The following is a 13,983-nucleotide window of genomic DNA, read 5'->3' as shown; positions in this document are numbered from 1 at the left end:
CCACCCCCAACCTACCCCGCTCATGTGTTAAAAAATATTCATATGTTGTTTATTTAAATACTAAAAAAAGTATTATGACATTAAAAATATAATTATAAAAAGCAGAAGTGCTGAGAATGCAAAGAGTTTTCCGACTGTCTTTAGAATGATGTACGACACTTCAAAACCAAAACTCAATCCCAGATTTGATTAAATTTGTTGAAAAAAATAAATTCAATTGACATACTTCACAAACGAGATTATCCTATTTCCCAATTGCATTGAACACAATATAAGGATTTTTATCCAATCACAGTTAATAAATATTCTTTTCACACGAAATGACTACAAACATCTGAAGTACTTGGAATCAAATTCCAGACATTCTCTTTTTTATAACTCGAGACGTTTGATCAATTTAATGTTAATGCGCGGTTTAGTATTCAAAGCAGTGCTGTAATGTTTATGAAAATGCAAATTTGTGTTTCGCTTGCGGGGCATTTCCTCTTGTCGTTGTTGTTGATCGACGAAACACTATAAAAATCAGGGAATCAAAACCACATCCCGGAAATGATATTGACGAAATATTCCTAAAATATTGGTCCTGATATAGAAATTTCACGTTTAAAAAAATGTATACAGCCCATATAAAGGAATGATGGACAAACATTATTCTAGCTCTTAGGACTTCGTACCCTTCCATACAGTGTTCTAGCTGTTGGGATTTCGTACCCTTTCATACAGTGTTCTAGCTGTTAGGATTTCGTACCCTTTCATACAGTGTTCTGTATTGTTTTATTGTTACACGTTCAAAACACCCGTGTAAATGTTAAATAATCGCCTTATGTCGCACATGCTAGTTAGTACCGCAAACTCGAAATGGCCCTGAACCACGCAAAATACTCGGGACTAAAGATAGGACTCTGTCTCGTACTGGGAACTGGAGATAAATTCATGATCACGTCACATACTCTCAACTCGAATTTGGGTCACGAGACATACTAGGGGCGTGAATATATATTTAGTAAGGACTAGAGATAGGGTCTTGTGACATACTGAAATCTAAAGATGGGGCCACGTCACGTTTTGAGGACTCGAGATAAAGTACTGAAATCTAAAGATGGGGCCACGTCACGTCTTGGGGATTCGTGAAAGGGTCGTGTGACATTTTGAAATCTGAAAATGGAGCCACGTCACGTCTTGGGGACTCGAGATAGGGTACTGAAATCTAAAGATAGGGCAACGTCACGTCTTGGGGGGACTCGAGATAGGGTCTTGTGACGTATTGAAATCTATAATGGGGCCACATCACGTCTTGAGGACTCGAGATAATGATAAGAATAATATACAACATTTATATAGCGCCCTATATAATTTGTAAAATTACTCTAAGGCATTTTACAACATATGGATAATAGTAATGGTTATAATTGTGAAAACAAACAACAAAGACTTTCATACATTTAACAAGCAATGTGCACATAATTGAACAAATAAAAGGGTGGTATTTACATGACGTCTTTGCAAAGATTCTAAAATGCAGACGTGAAGAGGTGAGTTTTTATGTCCCTCTTGAACTTGGCCAGGGTATTTAACCTCCTAATACCAGATGGTAAGCTATTCCACAACGTAGCCGAAACCCTCCCAAAGCATCTGTTTCCGTAGGTCACAGTACGAGATTTTGGGACACACATCAAAGATTCTGACTCCGACCGCAGTTATCTTGACGGCTGATACAGGGTAACAAGCTCCTGTAGGTACTGAGGAGCTGTTCCATTCAGTGCCTTGTATGTGTATACCAGAATTTTGTACTGCGACCTGTATCGTACAGGTAACCAGTGCAACGTATAAAGCGCGGGTGTGATGTGCTCTCTCTTTCGAGTACGAGTAACTAGCCGTGCTGCAGTGTTCTGGACCCTCTGTAGACGACTAGTTAGTTTGTCATATATACCACAGAGCAGGGCGTTACCATAATCCAACCGAGAGGTTACAAGTGAATGCACCAAAATCTTGCATGCATCTGCAGTTAGAAACTACCGAATACAGCCGATGTTCCTGATCAAAGAGATAGGGTCTTGTGACATACTTAAATCCAATGATGGGCCACGTCACGTCTTGGGGACTCGATATAGGTTTTTTTGACATACTCAAATCTAAAGATGGGGCCACGTCACGTCTTGGGAACTCGAGAGAGAGTTTTCGGTAAAGATTATTATTATTATGGTGAAACAACAGCCGTGAGAACTATTGACCAGCTTCCTGTCACAAACCTGTAAACTTTCACGTTAAAGTCACGTTCCGGGTTTCTAATGGGGTTGTCTGGAGTTGTGTCCAACTCTTGTGAACTTTGGCTGGCTTGCTGTCAGGGAAGTATCCTTGGTCTGCTGCTATTGATTAGCGTTTCCTCTGGTGTATGTAATACGAGCTATCGTAGCTCCCCCTGGCGTGTTTAACATGACTTAAAGTAGTTCCTCGGAGTATTTGATCAAACTATCCGTAGCTTCCCGAAAACAGGATGTGTTTTTGACTTTAACACCGTTCTTGATGTTTACATGACACAAAGCTACAGTACAATGCATGTAATTGTGTAAGACAAATATACATGTTGCTTATACAAAGGAAAGTACCGTCGGCATTCCTGAAATAAGGTCAAAGGTAACGTGAACGATCACACGCCACTTATTCAAAAGGGGTGTTGGATACGTGGTCGCAATTGTATCTATCTTGTTAACAAATGACAGCAGTATTCTCCGTCTGGTCTACCAACTATGTTCTCTCAGAGCAACTGCATGGTCAGTATATGATCTACTTTCATTATTACCAGATGTTCTCGTAGAGGAACTGTATTGTCAACTATCTCCTTCAAAACTACCAGTGGATCTGTACATGGTCAATGGTCTCTTTCTGATCTTCAAAGGGATCACAAAGAGTAAATGCGTGCTCAGTTATCCATTTCCGGTCTACCAGGGGTTCTAACTTCAAATGTATGGTCACTGATTCCCTTCCGGTCTACCAGAGGATCTCTAATATACAATACATGGTCATTGGTTCCCTTACGGTTTACCAGAAGTTCTCTCATATTTAATGTATGTTCAATGATCCCCTTCCGGTCTACCAGGGGATCTCTCAAAAGAACTGTATGGGCAATTATCTACTCACGGTAAACCAAGGAATCACTGAGAATAAACGTATGTTGATCTTCTTCCGGTTTACCAGGGGATCTCTCAAAATAAATGCATGGTTTGGTCAATTATCTCATTCCGAAATGTAAAAGGATATCTCTCTCTCTCTCTCTCTCTCTCTCTCTCTCTCTCTCGCTCTCTCTCTCTCTCTCTCTCTCTCTCTCTCTCTCTCTCTCAGAGTAAAGGATAGAACATGGTCTTCTCCCGGTCTACCAGAGGATATCGCAAATTAAATGTATGGTATGATCAATTATCTCCTTCCGGTATATCAGGGGATCTCTCAAAGCAAAACTATGGTACACATGGTATTCTTCCAATCTACCAGGGAATCTCTCAAATTAAAAGTATTGTATTTTCAATTATTTCCGGTCTATTAAGGGATCTCTTGGAATATATATATAATCGGTGATCTCCTTCCAATCTACTTTTGATATTAGTCTCTGTTCAAACATACGGTTAATTTGGATTTATCCTTCCTGTCGAACAAGAAGATGTCTGGGCGAAACTGTATAGTGAATGATTCCTTAGTACATATGTACCAAAGTCTAAGTGTCGGTAAGAACTGTCCGGTACATAACTAGAACTGTAAGCCAAATGTTAACTAAGGTAAAGCATTGCAAAGCAATCCATAGTCTCCTACCAGTAAAGATTTCTTTATTCACTAAGCTGTACACTTATTTAAGTATATAGGTCACTGACCTACTTTCTGTTCTCCCTCCCAATTGCAAAACATACTTGCAAACTAGATCTTGTTAGCCCAGAGGAACCAGTTTTGCTGAAATCGACTTAGTAGTTAAGGAAGAGTTGGCAGGTTGAAATTTGAAATTTGAAATTGACCCAGTAGATTAGGAGAAGTTTTCAGGACAAGGATTTGTCAACAAACAAACATGACTCTATTAAAAAGGGTTGACAAAATACCTGGATGCATAACATGAGGGGGTAGTTATCATATCTTAAAAATTCTCTTGAAATTAGCCCAATCATTTTGGAGGAGTTGTCGGGAAAAATATTGTTCAACAAAGGGCCATTACTCCGTACAAAAGGGTCAGATTGAACAAGTAATACCTGGATGCACAATATCATGTGATAGTTATCATATCTGAAAACTTTCATTAAAATTGGCCTCGTAGTTTTGGAGGAGTGGTCAGGACAAGGATTTTTCATCAAAGGGACATAACTTTGTAAAATAAAGAGGTCAGAATGGAAAAATAACACCTGGATGCACAACTTCAGGTGGTAGTTATCATTTCGGGAAAGTTTCGTTGAAATTGATCCTGTACTCTAGAAGGAGTTGTCCAGACAGACAGACATGCTGATTCCAGTAATTATTGTTCATCGGAATAACTTTACTAAAGAACATGTGGGCGATTCTTAAACTGTATAATATGAACGCCGTTGAAATCGCTAGGTACCAGCTGCATTAAGAGACGTTGGTTTCCTGTCTTTATTGACGGCTCGGTGTCCCACTGGAGTTGTCAACAAAAAGAAACCGGCACAATCTAAATAAAGAAAAAAATCCGTGTTCATGTGTTTCTTGATATCTCAAAATGTCTGTCAAAAGATTGAAATCTACTTATTTTAGAATTTTCATCTTATTTTAAAATATGAAGGGCACACGTCTTTTTCTATTTTTATGACACTTACGTGTATAATTATTTGCTATTTGAGTGAAATGTCAAATGACGGTTGTCTATCCCGCACTTAACCGATATTCGCCTCGAAAGTGCATCTCCGTTTTATAGCACCGTATAGATTTCCTCTGCATTGATCCGAACATAAAAGTACATGGTGATTTGGTTTTCAGTAAAGGTTTAGTATAATGACAAATATCACTTAATGCCTTTGGACAGAGATCATTAATTGTTGTCTGAATTCATCGAATGTAAATTGCCATTTTGAATTATCATCAGATTCACTGTGATGACCTGGTTATTTGTTTACGAGATTATCCATATCTGTTTCTGCAATTGTCCTCTGACGTCACAAATATTATGACGGCGTAACATATACCTGCATCCTAAAGCCGCCTGTTTTTATTATATTTTCTGACCATATATCACAGAAAAGAAAGTTACATAACAAAATAACCAGGTGGGAATATATGTCCAACTATCCTATAATTCCACGCTTGGGTTATATATATATTGTTGGTTGTGTGATATAAAATCTACGCATGTTATATACGGCACCAGGGAAACTAAAAAGTACATGGCAAAAGTAAAAAGCTTGCAAAGGGTTCCCATTTTCACCTCTCCTTCACAATTCTCCATCCTTGACACTAGTAAATCTCCTTTTTGTTTCCAAACCTAATACAGTTTGGGTCTAATGCCATTATCTCACTGTAAATAAACCTATTACAGTTTGGGCCTAACGCCGTTCTCTCACTGTAAACAAACCTATCAAAGTTTGGACCTAACGCCGTTCCCTCACTATAAACAAACCTATTACAGTTCGGGCCTAACGTCGTTCTCTCACTATAAACAAGCCTATTACAGTTTGGGCCTAACGCCGTTCTCTCACTGTAAACAAGCCTATTACAGTTCGGGCCTAACGCCGTTCTCTCACTGTAAACAAACCTATTAAAGTTTGGACCTAACGCCGTTCTCTCACCGTAAACAAACCTATTAAAATTTGGACATAACGCCGTTCCCTCACTATAAACAAACCTATTACAGTTCGGGCCTAACGCCGTTCTCTCACTGTAAACAAACATATTACAGTTCGGACATAACGCCGTTCTCTCACTGTAAACAAACCTATTACAGTTCGGGCCTAACGCCGTTCTCTCACTGTAAACAAACCTATTCCGACAATCACGAAATTAATGGGTTCCGCTAGATACAAGTATAGGCACATGTATGAAAATGTATTAACCTTATAGATTTAAAGGATAACATTCCGTCTACTCGGATTAATGATAGACGGTACATTGGAATTTTGTTCGGACCAAACAAAAAAATCCTACATTTATATATTTTTTTTATCTAAGGAATGGAGAACAATCCCTTTTCATTCATTCTTTGATATCTCTCAAGAGATATACAGAAACGTACAAAAAAAATAAGAGAGAGAAAAGATATAATTTGGGATAATCTCTGATATAAGTTAACGTTACATCGCGTACGTGCTCGCGTCACGATAAGCGTTTTTCCAGGGTATGTCTTTTAAATTATGCCTGTTGAGAGATAAGTATGTGACGAGTTTTTGTCCACATTTATTGACATTTTGTTGTTCAGTTTGCGCCGGGCGTAAGTTATTAGCGTTGACACAAATCGAACACATGCTAAATCTGCTGTAGTATATGACAGGGTCCATTATCGTCGCTTATTTAGAGTTATATTTTTAACTTTATGACAAATTAGTACTATCATTCTTTACTCGTGATCTAAGGACAAAAATGTCATAAAGATACCGATAACGGGGACTTAATTTGTGATAATAATTTACGGGGTTGTAATTATAGGTAGAACTGACGACACAATTATTTACACGAAACAACTTTAACATATAACCATCGAGCTTGTTTTTGTTCCCCTGACGCATTTCTTGATTGATGGTTGATTTTAAATCCTCCCTGCCCAATGGGAGAAAAGTGAATTCTAGAAGCGTTCCAATGTAATATACATAAGGCATTTTAGAGCTTTGGCTAAAACGCCACTTTTGATAGATTCAATTCAATTGGAGATAGGTTCAATTCAATTGAGGAAATGTTGTATTTGTACCTACTACCTATAGGTTCAATTCAATTATAGATAGTTTTAATTCAATTGAAGATATGTCCAAATCAACTGGAGATAGCTACAATTCAACTGTAGATACATGTAGCTACAATCCAATTGGAGATATAGATACAATTGAATTGAACCTATATATTGTATCTTCAATTGTATTGAACCTATCCTCAATTGTATTGAACCTATCTTCGATTTATTGTACATATCTTCAATTATTTCGGTACAATTAATTGAATATATACTAATTTGGCGTTCCATAGACTTGTACATGTAGTCCCGTTATTAATAAAATCATGATGCCAGCGACTGTCAAAAAATAAACCAGAATGTTAGGTTTTCCCAACCCGATTGCGAACACCTTGTCATAAGTGTTCAACTGAAAAATGCAGGCCTATGTAATCAAATGCATCTACATCCGGGCTTTTCAAAATTTCGCGCGCAGCCAATTTAGGACAAGCGCAAAAGAGTGACATGGCTAACAGGAAATTAAGGTAAGTAGCCTTTTAACCTGTATGTACATCGTGACACGTATGAGGATTAGGTGATGGTTTGATCACATCGACACTTGAACATTAGACCAATCACCTACAGTACAATGTACACTTGGCTTTGGACCAGGAATATTCCAGATGCACGTGATAAAAAGTAAAGATAGAAAATTTGTTATTAGAACACCCCGTTTACAATTTTACGACGGGACAGTTTTGATTGTCGGGTTGTAAGGAACCGCTATATCGGTCTACTATCGGCACCTCGGCCGCATGAAATAAAGAGGACCCCTTCCTTGAAAGCTTTTCAGTAAGTTCAGTTTTAAGAGAAATATCCTCGGGTTACCGGTTCCGCGCACTTTAGAATCATCCGCGATTTCGTACTCATATCGGCATAAACATGTATACTATCTACCAATGGAAACAAAATGAAACAAAAATCTAGCAACATAAACCTGTATTAAAAAAAACATCAAAACAAACAATGTTTAACAAATTTCTCCTTCTGAAGTAGCCGTCATATGTTTCCGTGTGTCTATTTTGATTTAGTGTTCAAAGAAAGATAACTCGAATACACTAAAAAGAAATTCTCTACTGTGACCTGCAAGAACAAAAGCTTCGTTTGGAATATAAAAAAGAATCTTTGATCATCTAGTTAATTATCAAAAAACATTTTTTTAAATTTCACATTTTTAATTGATTTTCAAGATGTGAAATTGAACGAATTCATTTAATTTAAAATATAGAATCTGTTATTTTTAACCCAGCATCATCTGATGGTGGGCTATTCAAATCACCCTGCGTCCGTGGTCTGTCCTCCATCCCCTGTCCGCCGTCTGTCCTTAAACAATTCTTGTTATTTCTGAAGAAGTACCAGAGGAATCTTTCTCAAATTTTATATGTAGGTTCCCCTTGGTCCTTAGTTGTGCAGGGAAACTTTTGAGACTGATCGGATAAACAACATGGCCGACAGGCAGCCATCTTGGATTTTGATAGTGGAAGTTTGTTATCGCTATTTCTCAGAAAGTACCCAAGAGATCTTTCCCAAATTTTATATGTAGGTTCCCCTTGGTTATTATCTGTGCAGGGCAACTTTTGAGACTGATCGGATAAACAACATGGGCGACAGGCAACCATCTTGGATTTTGATAGTGTAGGTTTGTTACCGCTATTTCTCTGTAAGTACTAGAGGGATCTTTCTTAAATTTTATATGTAGGTTCCCCTTGGTCTCTCGTTGTGCATGTTATATTTTGAGACTGATCATAAAAACAAAAATGGATTAAGAGAAGAACTTAACAGATCTTTCTGCAATGATCGTTTCTATTTCTTTCACATTAAGTACTGAACTAGTAAATATGTGAAATGACAAACTCACTTTGGTTGGCTTTTATACACATCAGTATTAAGTTTAGATCAAAAGTTACCTCAAGGTGCATTTACTGTTAATATGACTCGATCAAACAGATTAGAGGAAAGAAGAGAAAAGATCGAACTGACAAAGAACTAATGAAGATGGTACAAAGGTGGGCACCAAGATCCCTCTGGGATCTCTTGTTTTTCCTGCAGTCTTATATCGGTTTTGGTTGATGGCAAGTTATTTTTCATTTTGTTCTGTTTAAAATTGGTGAAAATTGGAAATTCATTGCATTAAAGGTTTACATTTCATTGAAAACACTGTTTATCGATATAAGAATGTCGCCTTGGCTCTTTGGAAGTGGAAAAAAATCAGCGAGGAGATGTGGCCTCATTTGCATACAACATTTTCTACGTTTTGTCAGACTACAAAGATTAGACCGGTTCATGAATGAGTTATATCACCGTTTTTTCAGGTGTGGGCTCATTTTGAGCAAGATAAAAAGTGCATTAAGCAAAACTGCATATTTATGCATGTTTTTTTAATCAGTGATTAGACCATATTTATGCAATTGAATATACTTGTTTTGAAGAAGTGATCAACTTGGATTAATAATTGATTAAGAATGAATATGTCAGCATAAATGAATTGTTCTCATACTTTTTTTTACACATATAGAAGAAAATGTGATTGTTTTTACATAATATTTCTATGACTGATATACCCATTTCCGGGAGGAAATTTTCAGCCATTTCCTAACTTCATTTTTCTTTTTTTCGATTTTAATGTACATGTAATTTTTCCAATAGCACTAAGGATTCAGAAATCCAAGTTTCAGCCTTGCATTTTGCCTATAAGCCCATCATATCTGTGTTATCTCTGTTATGTGTGAAGTGTAGGGCTAGTATAGAAAAATGCAATATAACATAAACCATAAATTAAGTTAATTAACATAAACCTATTTTTTCCAGTACTAATCATAAAAGAGTCTGAAAACAAATTGACTGCAGCTTATATTGTCAATCATTGAAAGGTATTGGACTAAATAAAAAAAAGGGTTGGCAAATATGAATAGATATTAATATAGAATATGGAGACATATATGTTTATTTCTTATTTCTGGATCTTTTTTGTATCATCACATTTTCATGATTTTTTCATCAAAGAAATTAAGTTAAACCTTAATGTACAAATATTCTATGTATGATTTAAATCTAGCGGTCCATCAATTAACTATAGCAAGCCTGGTAAAATATATGGCCCATTGAAACAGTTCTGATTCTTCAGACAGACTGAAATAACAAGTTGGAAATGACATGTAAATCTACGTCTTCCCTAAACCAATAAAATGTGTATTTTTTGTTTTTAAATCTATATGTTATATAAATGTTTCAGAGGATTTCTGTCTTGATAGCTCTAGAAGTGAGATAAATGTTACAAAATCTGTTTTAGGATTGGTCTCGGCAAAGGTGTCTCGTATTGATTTCCTCGTCATATCTGATATTATGTCCATATTTCAATACCACAAAGACGGCTGTTAAGTTGGTTCTATTTCTGAAATTCCTTGTCTTGATCATGGTTAGCTTTAGGACCACATTATCCTAAACGGGGTCAAAGTTTACTCTAGGAATCATGGTATAGTCGTTTGTACGGGTCAAAGTTCCTGACAGAATCCTTCACAGGTTGTCACTGACAGAAAATGTTTAGTGTCTGGCATTGGATGTTAATCTCTACATTTTTGAGGTTATTGATGTTCTTGACTTTAATGTGAAACAATGATATCATATATTGCATGCTATTTATGCCGCTCGTCACAATTTTTTTATTGGGGCGTATATATAGTGTTACCCATGTCTGTCTCGTATCATTCTGTTTCGTTGTGTCTTAATATCTCGTCTCGCCTTGTATGAACTTGGTGTCAACGCTGTAGCAATGACATTTCTTTAAATCACCGAGTTGATCAGTTTTTATATAAAGGTCAAAGTATGGAAAAACCTTAAATCAGTGCTCCAGATAACTTTTGAACATGTGGGGTTTTTCACCCCTACCTCTCCAAAGTGTTGGGGTGAAAACTTGAATTTTAAACCATGAAGCGCTGTAAAAGCAACGTTACCTGAAAATGTTGAAATAAGATGAATAATTTGTTTGTGTTATTCTTATAGTATACGGTTAAGAATGACTCAAATTCATATTTTTGTGTTGTCTTTACATGTGGTATTATTTTTCCATTTCACTGTGATTGTGTTTAAATGTTTAAACCCAAAACTCAATGAGTTGCATATTTTTTTTCGTTTGAATAGTACACATATCCTTCTTCGCTTTTTATCACAGCCCTTCTTGGCTCGAAGTCAGTTCAGGTCCGAACATGTTGATTTTCATCAATGTATTGACAGTTGCTGCTTTGAGAGCGCATCTTAACCGTGACTTTAGGCGGTTTTGCACACTGAATGATCGTTCACATTCTATTGATGTTATACACAAGGTTAATGCAATTTGTGCTAAAACAGAAAAGTTTGGAATCATTTTTGAATGAAGTAAAACTACCCGCCGATTGTTGACATTTTGATAGCGCCATAATTTAATTCTCTCTCGTGTTAGCGTTTGTAACAGGAGGCATTGATATGCTAGCGTCTCGGTGACTCACTGTAAGCGTATTATAATATGCTAAATTGGACCCGGAGACTGACGCAATGTTCCGGATTTTGCTTGCGTGAATTAAGCAAGTTCATTTTTTTCTTTTGCGTAATTTGTGAAATATCGTGCGTGAATACGCATTCCCGCAAGCTATCTGGAGCACTGTTAAATGAACTCTTTTTAAGGAGGCTCCACCCTTTCACAATTAGCCAGCAGAATTCAATGAAAGTTTCACATAATGGTTATGTCACTGTATAGATGATTTTATGAAAATCTAAGCATTCCGACAAACGTTGGATTTTTTTGTAAAAAATACAGAATAATAGATTTTTTGTCAAATTTAACACTTTCACATTTTGAGCGTGTGGCATTATTCAAAACTATTAAAACAATAAAATGATGATAAGGAGCATTGCTAATCAACCCTACAAATATTTTATTTATCATAAAATATCTACAAAATGGTACAAAAAGCGTTTTTTATTGAAATTGTAAGGATAAAAGTTACTAAATACAATCTGAGAGCAAACAGGACACATACTTTCATACAAAAAAAGTGAAAAATTGAACCAAATCCACATAAAGTCTTTATAATTCATTTATTTTACATTTTACAATAATTTTTATCCTGATGAGAGTTGTCTACCTTGAAAAAAATTGAAACTTTTTGCAGAGGGATAGAATTTGTACATTGACTCTTTTTTTTTGACATTTTATTTTCTACACCAAAAATGACAGAAATAAACTAAATTACTATATCACATTTTACAATAATTTTTATCCTGATGAGAGTTGTCTACCTTGAAAAAAATTGAAACTTTTTGCAAAGGGATAGAATTTATACATTGACACTTATTTTATTTTCTACACCAAAAATGACGGAAATAAACTAAATTACTATATTTAATTGTCAATTTACTTTTCTTTTATGGAACAAAATTGCTCTCAATCATGTACAATTTGGACATCATTCCATAGCCCGCTTACGCATGATATATTAACATGTCAGGTACATATGTAACCGTAGGCTATCGCATGGTATGACATTATTACGTGCAAGCACAGGTGAGGTCAGTAAACAAAACACATCAGTCTGCATTCCATGCGCCTCATATACGACCTTCTTGAAGTTGCCTGATCGTATGTCAATGTTTTCCTGTGAGTTAGTTAATAGCATAAGCTTTATTTCTGAAGTACGTGTGATTACACATGATTTTTTAAGTTATTAGTAAGTCTCGATATCGGGGGTTGACATATCATCGTCATGCACGTATACTATTGTTTACCCGGTGTTACTATAATTTACACTACAGTAATGGAATGCCCGATACGCAATACGGAAATGACGACACGAAAATACAACAAGAAAAACATGTGTATTACGAAGGGTGGGAAGTCCTTAAGCATTTTAATGTCAAAACCAAGGTCACTGATACTATTTATATTGATTTGTTAAACAAAGACACTAATTTGCATGGTAAACAATGACACTTGTTTGCATGATAAACAATGACACTAATTTGCATGGTAAACAATGACACTAATCTGCATGGTAAACAATGACACTAATCTGCATGGTAAACAATGACACTAATTAATTGCCTGGGAGTTGGGGGCATTCATGCTGTTCAGTCATTTAATGTTTTGAATCTACATTGTAAAATTATGTATTTATAGTGTTAAATGAAAGGAAATTGTCTGTAATTAAGCCCTCCCACATTTACAAAGTTGCTTGGGGTACACTTAATAAGCTTGTCTCTCTGTATCTGTTTGTTTATTCTGTGGATTCTAAAAGTCCGGAGAACTCCTCCTTAACTTTCATCCGAGTTTTCAAGAACTTTATGTGCATGATTGGTATTTCATGTAGTTGCACACCTGGCATTATTTTCCAGAGTTATTTCCCTTTGTCTTCTTGAGATATATAGTCCAACTTCCTTGATTCTTGGAGTAATATATATGTAACGCCACTATGTTAACGTTGTTTATATTCTGGACCATCTTTAATTGTTATTGTGTTCCCAAGCATCGTTGGCTCGTTTTGTTAAATCGGACTTTAGTACTACCGACACATGGCGATTTTAGACGTGCGTCTAGCATTTTAGTTTCCAATAATAACGTACTTTATAATAGTTGTCAATGAGAATCGCGGTAATTAAACATTTACATGTATCATAGTTTAGTCGCATCTATAAGGATTACCTGGTCAGTCGTCATTTAGTCGTGTAGTTTGTCATTTTCAGTCGATCTTGTTCATATGTTTAATTTCGACAACATGTTGTTCTCCGGTAATGCAGTGCGCATGTCCGAGGCCGGAAGTTTACATTTTTACATTGTGTGCATGTCAACCAATCATATTAGAGTCCCGGCACGTGAATTTCTCGGGACGGTGTCCCGTTATTTTCGGGACTATTGCTAAACATCGGGAGTCACGACTCAGCAGCCGGTGAGTACACACGGTTTTAAGATCTCGGAACCGCTTACCAGGTTCGAGCGTGATTCACTTCCTATTTTTCCTAGGGATATAGCCTATTGTCATTTAATCTATCTATCAAACTATTTTTAGAAGGGATTTCCCTGTAATCGCTTATGGTAAAGTGACGTCAAAGTCGTA

This window comes from Mizuhopecten yessoensis, unplaced genomic scaffold, assembly GCF_002113885.1.
Source record: "Mizuhopecten yessoensis strain PY_sf001 unplaced genomic scaffold, ASM211388v2 scaffold10845, whole genome shotgun sequence".
Taxonomy (NCBI): domain Eukaryota; kingdom Metazoa; phylum Mollusca; class Bivalvia; order Pectinida; family Pectinidae; genus Mizuhopecten; species Mizuhopecten yessoensis.
This window is presented reverse-complemented; position numbering follows the sequence as displayed.